Consider the following 16,883-nt stretch of genomic DNA (forward strand, 5'->3'; position numbering starts at 1 on the left):
AATAGAGAGAGAATCCAATTCATATTGATTTGAGTTAGAACTTTGATTAAAAGCTATGAGGTGAGAAATATACTCTCTAATACATTCTCTATTAGGATCCTCTATGTTAGACTCATACAACTCAAGCTATCTAGAAGTGGAAGCCACATAAGTGTGATAATTAGGTAGCTCATCTTCTCCCCAAAGGATGGAGGTAGAAGGGATGCAATAATTTTCTAGATAAGTAGTAATTATAGAGTGAATTTCATCTTCTAAATCACTAGTTGATAGGGGTCCTTGATCATAAATAGGAAGAATGTCATCAACACCATATTTGTGTCTCTACTTGTGTAACCATTGGTATGACTCATGGGTTCAACAAGAGCATGTTTGTTATTATTCAAAGATTCATGTCCAAGGTAACCAAATTTCTTAAGGAATTGGAAACCTTTCCCATACTTCTAGGGAGAGATGGATGTAGTAAGTATAACCTCATGCATTGGGTCTTCTTCTCTCTATAGCCAATCCCTAATAACTTGTTCTTCCTTTTCTTCTTTTAATATAGTCAAGGATTGAAGAAATGTGCCATAAATAGTCATAACTAATAATGAGGGTTTCATGTGTTTAGATGGTTTCCCATAAGAGCATGGAGAAAATAGTAACACAAAAATAAAATCTAAGGTATACTCCCCTACACCAATACTTGTAATTTTTAGTTTTTTCTAACAGTCAGAAAATGGGATTATAGAATCATTTGTATCTCTATTGTTTGGAACTAGGGACTCAACAACAATGAGCATGTTATTGACAAATAATTTTCCCTAGGAATCAAAAATTTAGTACCATTGAAGGGGAACTTAATGAGTTGACGAGAAGATGATGGAATACCTTGGAAGTCTATGCAAACTTGAATGAATTTGTCATTCTTTAAAAAAGGTACAATTTTGGATATCCATTCAACATAAACTTTCACTAATAGGGAAACATGTAGATATACTTTCCTCAATTTTTGCTTAATGGGATTGGCACCAGGAGCTATAGAAAGATGATGCATGATTAAATTAGTATCAAGATCAAGCATGCCTACATATGTCCAAGAAAATTTTATTTTATTTTTATAGAATAACTACATGAATTTCTCTTTTTCTTTAGCTAACAGTGACTGAGCTAAGTTTATAATATTTCAAGACTCTTCTAAGCCAAGGTTAAGTAGGCTCAATTAATAATGATGATCTGTCTTGAAAATTACTAGGTAGAATACCAAGTAACTCTTCTTGGAGTGCCAAAAAGAGGTTTTCACCCTCAGATACATCTTTAATTTTATCATTTTTAGGCTTTGACATTGCCACAAAGTGGTTTTTCCATCAGAGCTCCTTCTTTTTTTCATTTTTCATTTTTATTTATGACTAGGGTTCCTAATATCTAACTTAGTCATGTTGACAATTATCTTACCGATGGAAGAGGGTACATGCTCAATAATGTTTAGGTAGTAGGTGATCTCATAGTCATTTTAAAAAGATGGTAGCTTAGGTCTTTAATTTTGTATAGATTAATCAATGAGATTAGGGTGCACAAGGGGTAGCAAAGTGGATGATTCTAGGTTATTGATATGAAAAGGACCATCTCTAGTAACAAGAGAGTTAGGACCTATAGGGAGATCTTCAAAGGTACCCAAATTAGGATAAGACCTAGGAGAATCATCGTGGTCTACCAAAGCAAGTTGAGAGTTTATCTTGTCAAACCATACAAAAGATTCAACAACTACATCAATTTGATTAGTATATGCATAAAAAACATCTCTTCCAACTTCATGCGATGTAATAGAGAGAGAATCCCATTCATATTGATTTGAGTCATGACTTTGATTACAAGCTATGAGGTGAGCAATATTCTCTCTAATACATTTTGTATTAGGATCCTCTATGTGAGATTTATCAAACTCAAGTTGTCTAGAAGTGGAAGCCTCATAAGTGTGATGATTAGGTGGATCCTCTTCCCCCAAAAGGATGGAGGTAGAAGGGATGAAATAATCTTCTAGAAAAGTAGTAGCTATAGAGTCAATTTCATCTTCTAAATCACTAGATGATGAGGGTTCTTGATTATAAATAGGAAGACTATCATCAACAACATATCCCAAACTAGTTGTGTCTCTACTTATGTGACCATTGGTATGACTCATGGGTTCAGTAAGAGCATGTTTATTATGATTCAAAGATCCATGTATAAGGTAACCAAATTTCTTGAGGAATTGGCAGCCTTTTCCATACTTCTAGGGAGAAATGGGTGTTGTAAGTATAACCTCATCAACTAGTTCTTCTTCTCTATATATCCGATCTCTAATAGCTTGTTCTTCCTTTTCTTCTTCTAATAGATTCAAGGATTGAAAAATTGTGTCATAAATAGTCATAACTAATGATGAGGGTTTCATGTGCTAAGATGGTTTCCCATAAGAGCATGGAGAAACTAGTTGCACAATAGTAGAATCTTATGTATATTGCCCTACGCCAATAATCATAATTTTTAGCCTTTTATAATAGTCAACAAGTGGGATTATAGAATCATTTGTAGATTTTTTATTTGGAACTATGGACTCAATAATAGTGAGCATGTTTATTGACAAATAATTTTCCCTAAGAATTAAGAGTTCACTACCATTGAAGGGGAACTTAATGCATAGATGAAAAGTTGATGGAATAGCTTTCATGTCATGTATCCAAGGCCCCCCAACAAAATATTGTATACTAGTTGAATATCAAGAACTTGGAATACCAAATCCTTTTCTATGGGACCAAATCTTAGGAAAAACCATGAGATTGTTGGAGGAGAATTCAACTTCATCATAAGATTTCATTGTAATCTTGTATCTAGGGTCAATAAAAAATTCAAAGACACCTAATGAACAACATTGAAAGAAATAATATTTAAACCTATATTATTGTCTATCAACACTCATCTGACTCCAGTATGATAGATTTGGACTTCAATGTAAAATGCAAGGTTATGGGGGTGAATAAGAACTTTACCATCTTCTTCTAAAAAGGTTAGGTAATATAGAGTAGAAATGTGGTTAACCATAGGTTAGAACTTATCTACATCAATGTGTGTTGGGACACTACTTGTGTGTAAACCTTGTTCTAGAATCTCCTTGTGAAAAGAAGATAATTTTACCATCTTGAAAATAGAAATTTGTGTGGGGGTGAATTGTAATTAGTTTACAAGTTCATAGGTGGACATAATGTTGGAGAAAGATCCTGCTTGTTTAACATTAGCTTTCTTGGGATTGTTTGCAACCTTAAGGACAACTTTAGATTGACGTCTAGTAACAACGCTTAGTATTTCACCATAAGAGGGGGAGGAGTTCATGACCCTAAGTGAAACCATAGGTCTATTTTCATCATATTACGAATCAAGAGTTCTCAAGATCACTTTAGGCCTTTTTTCATCAGTATCATTGTTAGGATCCTCATAAAATTTAGGCCCCATCATGTAGACACTTTCTTCACCAATGGACTCAAGCATATGTATAACATTATCAATATTTTTGTATGTGTAATTTATCTTTGCAATATTTTTTCTTGTTTGCATTGGATGTATCCCTTTGTTCATACTTAGGAAGAGGTTGCTTAAAATTTTTGTGATCCAAGTTCTTAACTAGCCCATTAGCAATAAATTTTCCTTAATCAACATGATCTTACATGAAATCTTGAAGCTTAAGGCAATAATATATATGGTGGCCTTTATTCCTATGATAGTTGTAGAAGTGATCATATCTCCACCAAGGAGGGTTAACAATGAGATCATAAGGGATAAAATTTTCTTTCAGTATAATGAGTTTATTAGCAAGCAATGTCTTTAAGATCACACCATATGAATGAGAAAATAGAGTGATGTTATGCTTAGGTGTAGGAAGACATGTGAACTTAGGTTTGTCATAAGCTTGAGATTTTCCTAAATAATTTGTTTTCATAGCCTCTTATTTTTTGGTAGCTAAGATGGGATTAGCTAAGTTGAAAATGGATTCCTTGGTCTTAGGTGCATCAAAAACCCCATCATTAACAATATGCTTATTCTTATTCTAAGGTTTTACTTTGTTCTTATCATTTCCATTGCCATTTTTGTCCTTGTTTAGGACTATATCACCCTTATTAATAGAAACATCTTCAATACAATATGCACTCCATATCATGTCACTGCATGTAAGGAACACTTGTTTCCTAAGATCATAGTATAGCTCAAGTATGAATATGCTAATGAATATATAAATTTTCTCATTTTCAAGGATTTTTTGAGGGTATCTAAAGTGCAATCTTCTTCATATTTGCAAATACATGAGAATAGGTTCTCATTTTTTTTTTCTTAATGTTTCATAAGTCAAGCATAGAAATAGGGTGTTGTATGTTGTATGAGTAATGTTCAATAAACTATTTTAGAAGCTCATCAAATAACCCTAGAGGATGGGAGATTTTTGTGAACCACTTCATGGCTTGTCAATTCAAAATTATTAGAAAAAGCCTCATGAGGTATGTGTACTCATGCATTAAGTCCATGCTAATATTGTAAAATTGTCTAACATGATTGTGTGGATCCCCATTTCCATCATACTTGTCATGTTTTGGAATTTCCACATCCCTTGGAAAAAGGCATCATGTAAAGGTTTATTTTCAAAATGTAGCATGCATATGGTTTCAAAAAACAAAGTTTGAGGTTTCTCTTTTTCCATATTCATGCATGCAACCTCATCTCATAAGTCTTGGAATTATTTCTTCAGGAGCTCACTTTCCATAGCTTCTCACTTTTGAATTATCCTTTGGATGTCAAAGTTATATAGTAATTTCTAACCTCTGGAAGTAATTTATTGGAAATATCAATTCAGATTTTTTCCAAGGAACTTAAGCACACGTATTTGATAGTAATAATCTTGTTGAGATTTGATGAGCTCTTCACTAGTTAATTCATTGTCTACTTCACTCTCATGATGTGAAGGCTATCCTTGATGGAGTGTCTAGGTGGTGATAAATATCCCTCAATGTGTGGTCTTGGGTTCTTGGAGGGGTATCATTACCATTGTTACCAAAGTTAGCATATTTTAACATAGAAATACAATATGACCAAGTATAGACACCCTAAATTACCTAGAATGTAGTCAATGTCAAATATTGCTAGCAATGAGACTAGGCAATAGAGTTCAAGAAAGAATATCATATAAGTCTAGCATAAAGTTTTATGTGATAGCTCTTAGTATACAAGAATGAAAATTTGTAGTGGTACAATAGTTTGCAAGAGGCAGTACGACAAAATGCGGAGTAATAGTATAGCAGAGTTTGTATGACAATACGATACTTTTCACAGACCAAAACTATCATATGATACTTTTTAGATAGATAGTATGATACACATTCAATAGAGATAGTTTTTTTGTGACTTAGTCCCTATAAGACCTATTTTTTGATAGAATTTTTGCTTGTTTGAGTGAGGTAATAGTTATAGCACAATGCATTTTAGTTTATAACAATAATATAGTGTTTTTGGAAACCAGTTGTGGCACAAACACACATCTTCAAGAAATTGGACAAGGGACAAAGCAACCTTTCCAATACAAACACTTGAGAGGTTTTAAAGAAAGAACCCTATAAAGCCTACCATTATGTGCATGTTCAATTGATATCATGGGTCTAGCACATTCAAAAACATACCAAGAAATATCTACCTAAATATCATGGTTCAATACACAATACCTTATCCCACAACTTGGTGACCCCCCACCTCACACAATGTGGATTCCCACAATAAATATTGGCTTTGTCATGAAAGAATTGTTAACACAACCAAAGGGACACATATGGTGGTGGAAACAACAATTGAGACAATTTTTATGTTGTCATTGATGTCAAACCTTATTGGTAAGACAATTTTTTATCTAAATAGAGTGCCATATCAAGATGATTGATGAAGAGGATTTTGTTTGAATACTTTAGAATAACTGGGGGGGGGGGGGGGGGGGGGGTAAATTAGTTATCCAAGGTCCAGATGTATAAATAAAACTTTTCACAACTTAGTGAACCCATAAAACATTCATACTCATATATGCATCCATAAGTTTATGCAATCACTAAAACTTGTAGGTTACTATCAAATCAACTTGCAGAAATATAAAGCATAAAACACAACTTATTCATCAACTCACTTGACACAATGATTTACATGGAAACCCAATTTGGAAAAAATCACTAGTAACATGCTACTCCCTTTTCACTCTTCTGAAGTGATGCCCTATGAAAGGCCAACCCTGTTAAAGGTTACAATACACACTGTTAAATGTGACCCTATTAAACAATTTGAATCACCCTATCAGGAGTGAGCCTTGTTAGAGTACTTTAGGCCATTCACTTGGAATGCAACCCAATTAAAGGATTTACAAATGACTGTTAGGTCAACCTTAATCCAAAGGATTTACCCTAGACTGATACAATTGTTAGAGAGTATCAGTAGAGCTTTGATCTGATACAACTTACAATTTCTCTTGCATATTACAGATCTTTTTTCAGTCCTCAATTTTTCTTGGCTTTAATATTTTGTAGCTCTGATAGCTTGTTCACCCTTCAACCATTCATCTCCTTAAGCCTTCTTTCTTAACATGTAATTGTAGACTCTTCTCTTAGGTCACTTGATGTAGTAAAAACCCTTGACTCTTTGTCTCCCTTAGGTTCTTAAACATGACAACTTTGCTTCATGACTAGACATTCCTATAAATAGGAAATTAAGATATTTTCTTGTTCATTTTCCATTGTCTAAATTTAAGGTTTGAATGGATTAGGTAGGATACAATGTATCTACCCCATATCTCATATCTCTTCTAGAAACTTCTCCTAGAATCCACTTTGAATTTTCCTTAAAATGGTTCACCTCAAATTTTGTGCCACTAGCGCATCAATCTTATCTTCCACTTGGTTCAAAAAATCCAAGAAAACAAACTTGTTAGCTTAGATTCATTGAATCTTTGATCTTTTAAATAATGTAGCAACTTGACATTATCAACCTTCTGATGCTCAATACATACTACATTGCTCGGCATCCACTATGAAATTACTCAACACCTACTAAAGTTAACTGGTGCTTGGCATCAACTAAACTTTACTCAACATCCAATGTTTTGCTTGGCATACACTAGAAAGAACTTTTACTCAGCTCCAACTATTTTTTTGCTTGGCTTGCTCTGGACACCTATTATCTACTCGATCAATCTTGGCAAACAAACTTTGTATAAGTTGTTCTTCTAAAATTTCTAAGTCTAACTAGCCTTTGTAACTTTAAGTAGATTATTAATACATCATGTCATCATTGCCTTAACTGATCCTTGTACTTCATTATGTAATCATAACTCAACCTTTCCTCTAGGTTTTATTGTTACCTCTTATTGATCAAATCCTCTTTATCAATCAACTAAGTGATAGTACTTGAATCTTATAAGAAATTTTCTTACCAAAAAATAGTAGGTTTGACATCAGTGAAAAATAATGATTGGAATAAATAGTCTTCAACAATCTCCTTCTTTTCAGTCATCTTTCTCAACAATGATCTTTTCAATCAGATCTCAGTAGATTTGAGAAGGACATAACGAAAGGACCTAGAGGAAAGGTTGAGTTATGAGGAATTACAATGGGCACTTCAGTTAGTTGGACTTTGAAAGGATAAATTTCTTGTTTAATCATACTATTAGTAAAGAAGACAATTGCACTAAAGCTTGGAAGAAGTTATCAAAGAATGACCAAATGCATAGGCTTGACTGAGAAAAAGAGCAAAAGATTAAGGAACTTGAAGTTTATGTCGAGTGATGCTAGTGTCAACGGAGTGCTAGTATAAGCCAAAAAAATATAGTGTCAACCAAGCATCAATATTGATCAAGTGTCATATATGTGCTATACAGAAAAATTAGTAGTGACCAAGCAATCCAGTGATGATTGAGTGTCAGAAAACAATGTTGGTCAAGGGACATCATTTGAAATATTATGAGGAAATCATGATTTCCAACTGACACATTAAATTTCTTTCAATATATAAATAATGTTGAAGATAAGGATGGATGAGGTGGATCATTTATTTTGAGGGAAATTGTGTTTGAGCATTTCTACACAAGAATTCAAGGAGAAGTTTTGAAAAGTTTCTAGAAGAGAAAAGAGGAGACAAAATCATGGAAGGATTTGATGAATTTGACCTAACCCTAAGATCTATGATGATGTTTAAGAAGAAAAATATTAGAATTAGCTATTTAAGGAGGCATAAGGGATAATCTAATTAAGGAATGAGGAGGTTAGTAGAGTTGGTAAAGATGTAATCAAGGTTAGAGTAGATGTTGAAGCTATTGATGGAAAAATTTGAGCAAGAGGTTGAATAATGAAGTGAAGAGGTGGAGTGATTGCTTGAAGGGATGCCAAGAGAGTTAGAGATAGAGGTGATAATGGAGGCTAGTTAGTGGATCAACATGTGAAATGAAATGTCATTTTTACTTGCAAAGTGAGCTATACTTGTAAGATCAAACTTGTTGTTACTTTCTAATCATTGTATCAGTATTGAAATCCTTTAACCAAGGTTGACCTAACAATCATATATAAATCCTTTAATCAAGGTGGAATTCTAATGGAATTTTATTAAGTCCTCTAACAAGGACACTCCTCATAGGGTGATGAAATCATTTAACAAGGTCATATTTAATGATGTGTTCTATAACCTTTAACAGGGTTGGCTCCTAATAGAGCTACTTTAGAAGAGAGAAAAATTGATGACATGTTACTAATGCTTTTTCCCAAATTGGGTTTCTATGTTATATCCTAGTGTCATACTTGTGTGGATGTCATATGAGATGTTTTACTGTTAATGTTTTACATTCTACAAGTTTGATAATTATTAGGACAATGGACTACACATTTATGTTACTATTTGTTTTCTATAGAGACTGAGTTATTGAATGATTGGATCTGAAGTATTTGAAGTGATTAAAAGTTTAGTTGGTACATTTGGACCTTGGATTACACTTTCACCCTCCCTTAGTTATTCTAAATCATTCTAACAATTGGTATTAGAGAATTGGTGCTTTTAGAGAAAAGTTTGAAGGTACTTGGAGCTAAAGATCAAGATGTACAAAAAGGAGGTGCCGAAGTTGAACAAAGAGAACTTCCCTACATGGAAGATTTTGATGAAGTTGCATCTAGCAGGATTTATGGATGGTGCATTATACTTTATAGAAAATGAACATGTGACTATAAAAACTATTCCTCTAACAACTCAGCAGATGAAAGAGTAGCAAAAACACAACTAGGCTATGTTGGAGATTGCATAAGCCCTTAGCTATTCTAAGTTTGATAATATAAAAGATTTCAATACTAGTAGGAAAATTTGGTACACACTATAGACTATCTATGGAGGAGACACACAATTCTCAAGAGAAAAATTAGAAAGCTTGAGAGGTAAATTTAATGAAATGAGAATAATGGAAGATGAGAATATTGTTTAGTATTGTGGAAGAATCAAAGAGGTGGTAAATTCTATAAGAGGAGAAAATGTAAAGATTGATGATGAGACTATGATCCAACAGGTATTGAGAGCTCTACATCCTATTTATTCTACTAGACTTTCTGCAATACAAGAATTGAGATCTAGTAACTGTATGCACCCAAAAATGGTCACCTAGATTATGGGCCCCCATTATTCAATTTATCAATTTATCAAATTTTCTGAATCAATGGTTTGTAATATTTTATTAAATCAATTCAAATCAATTTCCTTGATCAAATTCAATTTATTTCATTTCTAAGATTGATCATTTTATTCCAAGTCTTATTTAATTAAAAAAAAATCTTCTCTTTTAATTAAATAAAATAAAATCCCCATTTAATTAAAAGAAAACCTCTCTTTTAATTAAACAGTTCATCCACATTTAATTAATTAAGAGAAAAACCTCTCTTTTAATTTAATTAAATATCTTCTATTTAATTAAAAAGAACTTGCTCCCTTTTAATTAAATAAAAATCCCACTTAAATATCTCTTTTGATGAAAAAAAGAAATAAAATAAATTCTTTTTATTTAATTTCTCTACACTTAAAAATGTGATCTAAGTGGGATTTATCTTTCCACTTTCTTCTCAACCACTCCTCTTTTCTCATTGGTGGAATTTTGTCTCACATGGATCAAGCTCTATTATCCCATATTGGTTGTGAGAAGCCTCTCACCTCCATAATTTCCTTTATAAGGGAGAGCCCTCTCCTCATGTTAGACACCCATGATTATGCTATCGTTATGCTGCAGGTTTGAAGACCAATTTTTGAAGGAGTTTGAATACAAAAGCTTTTTGTGGAGAACTTCTATTTTCTTGTCTTTTTCTCTCTTGCATCCATCATGGGCTTTTAGCTTAGATCTTGCATTTATAGATTAGATTTTGCCTTCATAGATTAGATCTTATTTTCATGCATATTTGAAGATCATGGAGACTAGCATTCTTGCTTTTCCTCTTTGAATCTCTCATCTCATGGTGTACTTGCATGGGCACAAAAATAGGTCAAACTGAGGGCCTCCATTGCAAACCCTTGCACTCTATGAGTAGAGAGCTATGGATCGATTTGTGAGGGCTCATTCAAGAGTTTTCTTACATGTAATGATTCATAGAAGTGTGACAACATTTTAGCACACATTTTTGGTGCCCACTGTGGGGCTTGAATCAAGTTTCTAGCTCCATTTGCTTTTATTTTTCATCTCTAGTTTTTTACAGCAGCATATTGGATTTAATCAAGTGCTTTTGTAAATTTTTTACTTTGGTTTTAAGGCCAACCCATATATAGATTGGTTTGCAGGCAAAAAATCTAGTTGGTTTAAAGATTCAATCATATCTTTTAAACCAATTAGAGTTTGCTTCTGAAATTTTTTTGGTGATTTGGGTATGTGCCCAACATATCTCAGCTCGATTTTTAGAGCATTTTGAAATGATTTGCGCAAGTTATGAATTTCTCTTTATTTTTCATAAAAAACCATTTATGATCGCAAATCAGCGTATGTTTCAGAAACATTTACATTTTCAGAAATATTTTTGAATTCTAAGGGGGGTTCTTTCTTTATATTTTGAATTTTGAGACCGTATTAAGGATCAAAAACTTGATTTGATGAATCTGGTCTATTTTGAAAAATTGGGTCCCTAGGGCACAAATGAAGAGATTTTTTTGAATTTCTTACATTTTTGGAAAGCTCTTTAGTTTTTAGTAGGGGTCTCTTCTTTTAATTTTTATTTTTGGGTTTGAAATCATAACAAAAAAAAGGTCTAATCATGTTGACTAGGTTATTTGTATTTTTTTTGCAAGGATTTTCGTGTTTTTCTGGTTTTTTTTGCTAACTGCTCACTGTTTTGGGTTTTTCTGTATTTTTTGATTTTTTTGGAATAGCATAGCAGCAAGTTGTGATTTCATTGGAAAAACATGCTAAAGTTGTTAAAAATAGGTAAGATCTACTAAGCGCGTTGCGAGGACTTTAGGTATTCTTCTTTGGCTGATAACACTTTGATTTGGAACCTTAAAATGAACCTCTCATGTGTCTAGCTTGTGTGTTTTGCTTATGCTTTTATTTTTCAAACACATGCATAATTGATACTAGGTTGTAATCTCCATTGATTTTTATTTAGCAAGCTTTATTATTAGTGATAGATTTAGATAGCTATATTGGGTTATTGGACTCGCTGAATCCGTCGGCCCCTCATTCCACCCTGTGGTTGCAAGACCAGCGCCACATTAAAGGGGAGGGGTCTACAGGATAGAAGCGTTAATTGCTCCACTTGGCAACCCTCTTGTGCTTTCTAGAACTCACTAATCTTTGAGTTGTAGACTCATTTTGGCTTATGTGAGGGGTTAAGTGTTCCACATCTTTGGACTCACCTTGCATTAGTTAAAGCGTTAAGTGTACCACCTTGTGCTTTTTGATTATTCTTGGATAAATTTTCTTTTGGAGAATTAACATCTGTACACACATAGTAATTGGGCCCCATGAATACTATTTGTGGATCTTGAGGGAGTGAGTTCCTAGTGAAGCTCCTCTCAAAGACGGATTCCTTGTAGGTGGGGAGGATACTTTGAGAATCTCTTAGATAGATGGATCTTCAACTTGGTGATTGAGGCATCCTTTCTCTGGAGAGGTTGATAGATCACTAGGGGTTGATATCATAGATCTTGAGATAATCTTAGTTAGCGTGTCGGATTAATCTGCTTGCTTTGATTGGGCTAAAAGTGAAAAGGTGTCAAAATCTTGGATCTGAAAGCTAAGTCCCCTTATGGTCCACTATTGTGAGTTGGTCACCTTTAGAGAGGGTTAACCATAGCAGACAATCCCTATACAGGGCAAACTGCGGATGGAACCTCAAGCGGTAATAGCCACTTCTTCCGTGGTTGCAACAATCGCTATATAAATATCCTCGTGGAAGAAATCTCCATGGGGTATGGTTCATTGTGGGTTGTCAGATCTCCCTAGCAGCTCTTGAAGATTAAGTTCTCAGACTGTGTCAAAACCTCGGTGCATCGAGATTGGAGGTCACCCCTGTGAATCATAAAAGTTGTAGAGTCAAACCATTACTAAAAACCTTAGAGAGGCCAACTTTTATCTTCTAGGGATGTATGCAATGATTGTGAAACTCTTTGAGAACATACACAATTAGCTCTCCTAGGGATTAGCATAAACTAAGTCACTTGATTGCTCATGTGCAAGGTTGCTTTGCCCCTTGTTCATTGTTTGAAGACTGTTTGCTTGAAATCCCTGTTTTCTATCTTGCATGCTTGGTTTATGATAAAGAATCTATTGATACATCTAGTTGATATTTAAAATGAACAAAATCTGAGTTCTTGAGTTGAGACTTTACGATCGAATAACTTTGTTATTCCATTATTTCTAGTCTCCCTAGGTTGGTCCTATTTGGATTAGGCTACTTTTCTCATTGTTAAAAGCCTTTTTGCACCATGGGTTATTGTGCTTTGACCTCTTGAATTAGTAATCATTGATTTCACAAGAGACCTTGTTTGGAGTTGGTAAGTTAGAAACCGTCCTTATTGAGAAAGATATACACTTGGATCCTTTGATATTACACTTGGAGAGTCTTAGTAATCTCTTGTCCATTCACTTTCATCAAAATTCAATTTTAATTAATTAAAATTTGGGTCAATCATCCTCCTAGTCCATATGTGCTAGGGTATTCACCCAAAGTTGTGAGCACCTCTGTGGCAGTGTTGGTTTACACCTATTGCAAAATTCTATCTTATCACATCTATTTTGGACAAGTGGGAGCTTTTACTATACTAGTTTGGTACCAACGTTTCTTAGGGTTATCCTATCAACTAGTACCTTTTCTTTCATGTTGATTACAAGTGCTATTACATGTTGCTCAACATTCAAATGATCTCAAATGGTATCAAATTTCTCAAAATGACTCTTGGTCTTCTTTCTTCTTCATCTTCCATGTCTTTCTAGTCTCTCATTTCCATTATTCCTCTTCTTCATGTCTTCTTGATTCTTTTCCTCCTATTATAATATAGTCTACCTTCTTCTATTCATTCTTTCTCTTCTTCCATACTTGATTCTTCTTCTTCTAGAACCATGGATCTTGGATATCTTTTTAGGGATCCTCATTTGAGCTCAGATGAAATCCACCTCCTTCTTGAATTTGAAAAGTGTTGTCACTCCAATAGATGCATGGATGCTAACATTGCAACAAAAATGACTAAAAAAATGGATAAGTCAGACACCTTTGCTAGGATCATGTGCAAGATCAAATCACAATATCCTTCTTCCAAATATTTCCCATCTTCCAAGTCTTATCATGATTCTTCTAAATATCATACAGATTTTCCATCTTCCAAGTCTTATCATGATTCTTCTAAATATCATACAGATTCTTCATCCTTCAAGTCTTATCATGATTCTTCTAAATATCCTTCATATTCTTCATCTTCTAAGTCTTATCATGATTCTTCTAAATATCATTCACATTCTTCATATTCTAAATCTTATCATGACCCTTCTAGATATCATCCATCTAGGTCTTCACCTACCTCTTTTTCACGATATCATTCTTCTTCTACTTCTACCAAGAGTCTTATTCCTCTTATTAAGACATATGATAATGAACAACATGAAAAGTCTTGTGATATGCCTATCTATAATTCTTCTAGTGACACTGATTATGATAGTGATGATTATTACATTCCAACAATTCCTAAAAGTCCTCCTAGTCCTATGTTTGTGCTTAAAGGGGATGAGTCACGAAAAGATATTGATGGTAATTCACATGAATCAAATCTTGAAAAAAACATTGATAAATTTTGTGAACAATACCTAAATGATAAATCTGCATTTTTTGATGAAGAGAAAGCATTTTTTTGTGCTGAAATACAACATCAATGGGATAAGAGTTCCTCTTCTAAGAACCCTCATGCTGAAAATAAAGATTACACTCTTGAGCAAGATCATGTTAATGTTGAACCTTTGTCTTCTGATTCTCCACTTCCATCTTCTACTTCCTCCACTATCCATACATCTCTTAAAGATTCAGAGTCTTTAAAATCTCCTACCAATCCTTCATCCAACAAAAATCCTAATGCTTTTCATGCAGTTCCCTATAGTTATCCTCAAGGGCTACCTCTTAAAGAAACTCAAGCTAACCTTCACCTGGCTGCAAATACTTTTGATAATGCTAAATCTAAAGATCCTAAGCCTTCATGTGCTATAATGCCTACTTCAGCTAGTCCTTCATCATCTATTCCAAAGTCTTCCATACAATTCCAACATGCTTCCTTCTTGTTAGCACTGGCTTCATGTCAAGAGGACTCTAAAAATGATAAAGAAAAAAATATAAAAAAAGATCAAGATCAAGAACCTTCCATGTCATCCAATCCTTTTCACAATGTTTCTGATACATTTCATGGTTCTTTTGATCCCTTACACCCTTTCTCATTCATTCCACAATGTCTTAAGTCTTCTCCTAAGCAAGATCAAGATACTACTTGTAGCACTAAGCTTATTGACAATAAAAATGACCTTAGTACACTTACTCCTTTCAAAGATGATACTTCCATTAAGGTTATTAAAAATGATGTTGCCACTTACAATGTTGAGCCTATTGAAAATCAAGAGAAAAATTCTATGCTTATGCTATCCAAAGATCCTTGTCAAGATCAAAGTATTCCATCTTCTTGTTCTACCACTCCATGTTCCCTTCCACTTTCTACTCTTCCTAAGTCTTCTCAAGTTTCAAGTACTCCTATTAAAGAAGTTGCTCCTATTCAAGATGTTCATGATATTATTGAATATCCTAATGCTCACTCTAAAGATGTTGATGTCCTTGACTATCATATAGATATTGATGAACTTATTGATTACCCTTTTGCATCTTCCACATCCATCCTTGGACCTCCCCCACCAATACTAAATGCTTCATATCTTCCTTCCATCTTGGGTCCTTATGTCCCTTCACTTTCTCCTCCCAATTCTCCTAGTTCTTCATCCATCTTGTTTCCTTACATCCCTCCCTCTCCTATCTTTCCTCAAAATCAACATAGATGCATATCCTTAAATCCTTTTCATCCACCCACTCACCTAAACTAGTCATATCATCCTTCTTCTTCCACAAGTCCCATGTCTTTTGGAAGTAACTTGAATGTTCAATACAAGAAAAAGAAGCAATTCAAGAATCCATATAAAAAAGAAGACCGCCATGTCTCTTCTAATCGACATGGGGGCATTAAGTCAAAAGAGATATCTAAGAAAAAAATTACAAGACAAGTATGGGTTCCAAAATCCATCATTGAAGATATTATCTCTAAATCATCAAAAAGAAATGAAAAGAAGCCTAAGGCTATATGGATTCCAAAATCTCTCTTGAGAGAGTCTAATGTTGAACAACAATTAAATTTGACATTCAAGCTTTCAAAGAATTCCGCTTCATCTTCTTCCAAAAGCATTCTTTCATTCCATGTGCCTAAACTGCAACCTTTTCTATCCACTCACCATATTCCTTCACATATTCTTTCATTCACATTTTTTCCATCCTTTTGCCACCCTTCAAGGTGTGTGTTGACATTGATCTTGCCTTCATTTCCATTTTTCAATCTCACTCACTTCGCATAAAGCCATATCCTCCATTTCTGTCTCCCATCTTCCTTTCCCTATTAGCATCTTTGAGCATATCATTTGAATTCCTTTGTATATCATGGTTTAAACATTCAAAGAGCATTATCTCAAAAGCTTGACTTCTTCCAAAAAAAAAATTTGAAAAAGATTGAAAAAAAAAGAAAGAAAGAAAAAAAAAAAAATTTGAAAATGTGCCTTGGTGAAAACTTGGTAATCAAGCACCTTGGTAGCAAAAGTAAAGAGAAATAAATTCATCCTATGGTGAAAATCACTCCCTTGTGGTGCCTTAGATAAGTACCATCATGAAAACCTAACAATTAGGCATCATGCATAGTTCTTCTACATCTTTCATTCATTCTATCTTCTCTCTTTGATCTTGACAATGTTAACCTATAGAAAAACATTTGGCTATCTTGTGAGATATCTTATGATGATCTTGTTTTCATTCCTTTCATGTTTAGCCTTCATATCTATTTTCCTCCATTCATTCTAGTCTTTTTCTACCCTTTTCCCATTTACCCCTTTGGTCTTGATCTAATAAAATAGAGTAAAATATGATGCTATAAAGTCTCTTGACATGTCTACTTCTTTGGATTGCATCTTTCCCACTTTTACATTATGCTTTCTTGAATTATCCTATACTGGCCTTTCATTTCTTGTCCAAATGTTCTTTACATGACAAATTTTCCCTAGATTGGGTACTCTTGAGGAGTCAACCTTTGAAGATCACTTTCACTTGCTTCATACACTCCTTGCT

The sequence above is a fragment of the Cupressus sempervirens genome, chromosome 6 (genome assembly GCF_028749045.1).
Source record: "Cupressus sempervirens isolate cs-2001-9-10 chromosome 6, ASM2874904v1, whole genome shotgun sequence".
NCBI lineage: Eukaryota > Viridiplantae > Streptophyta > Pinopsida > Cupressales > Cupressaceae > Cupressus > Cupressus sempervirens.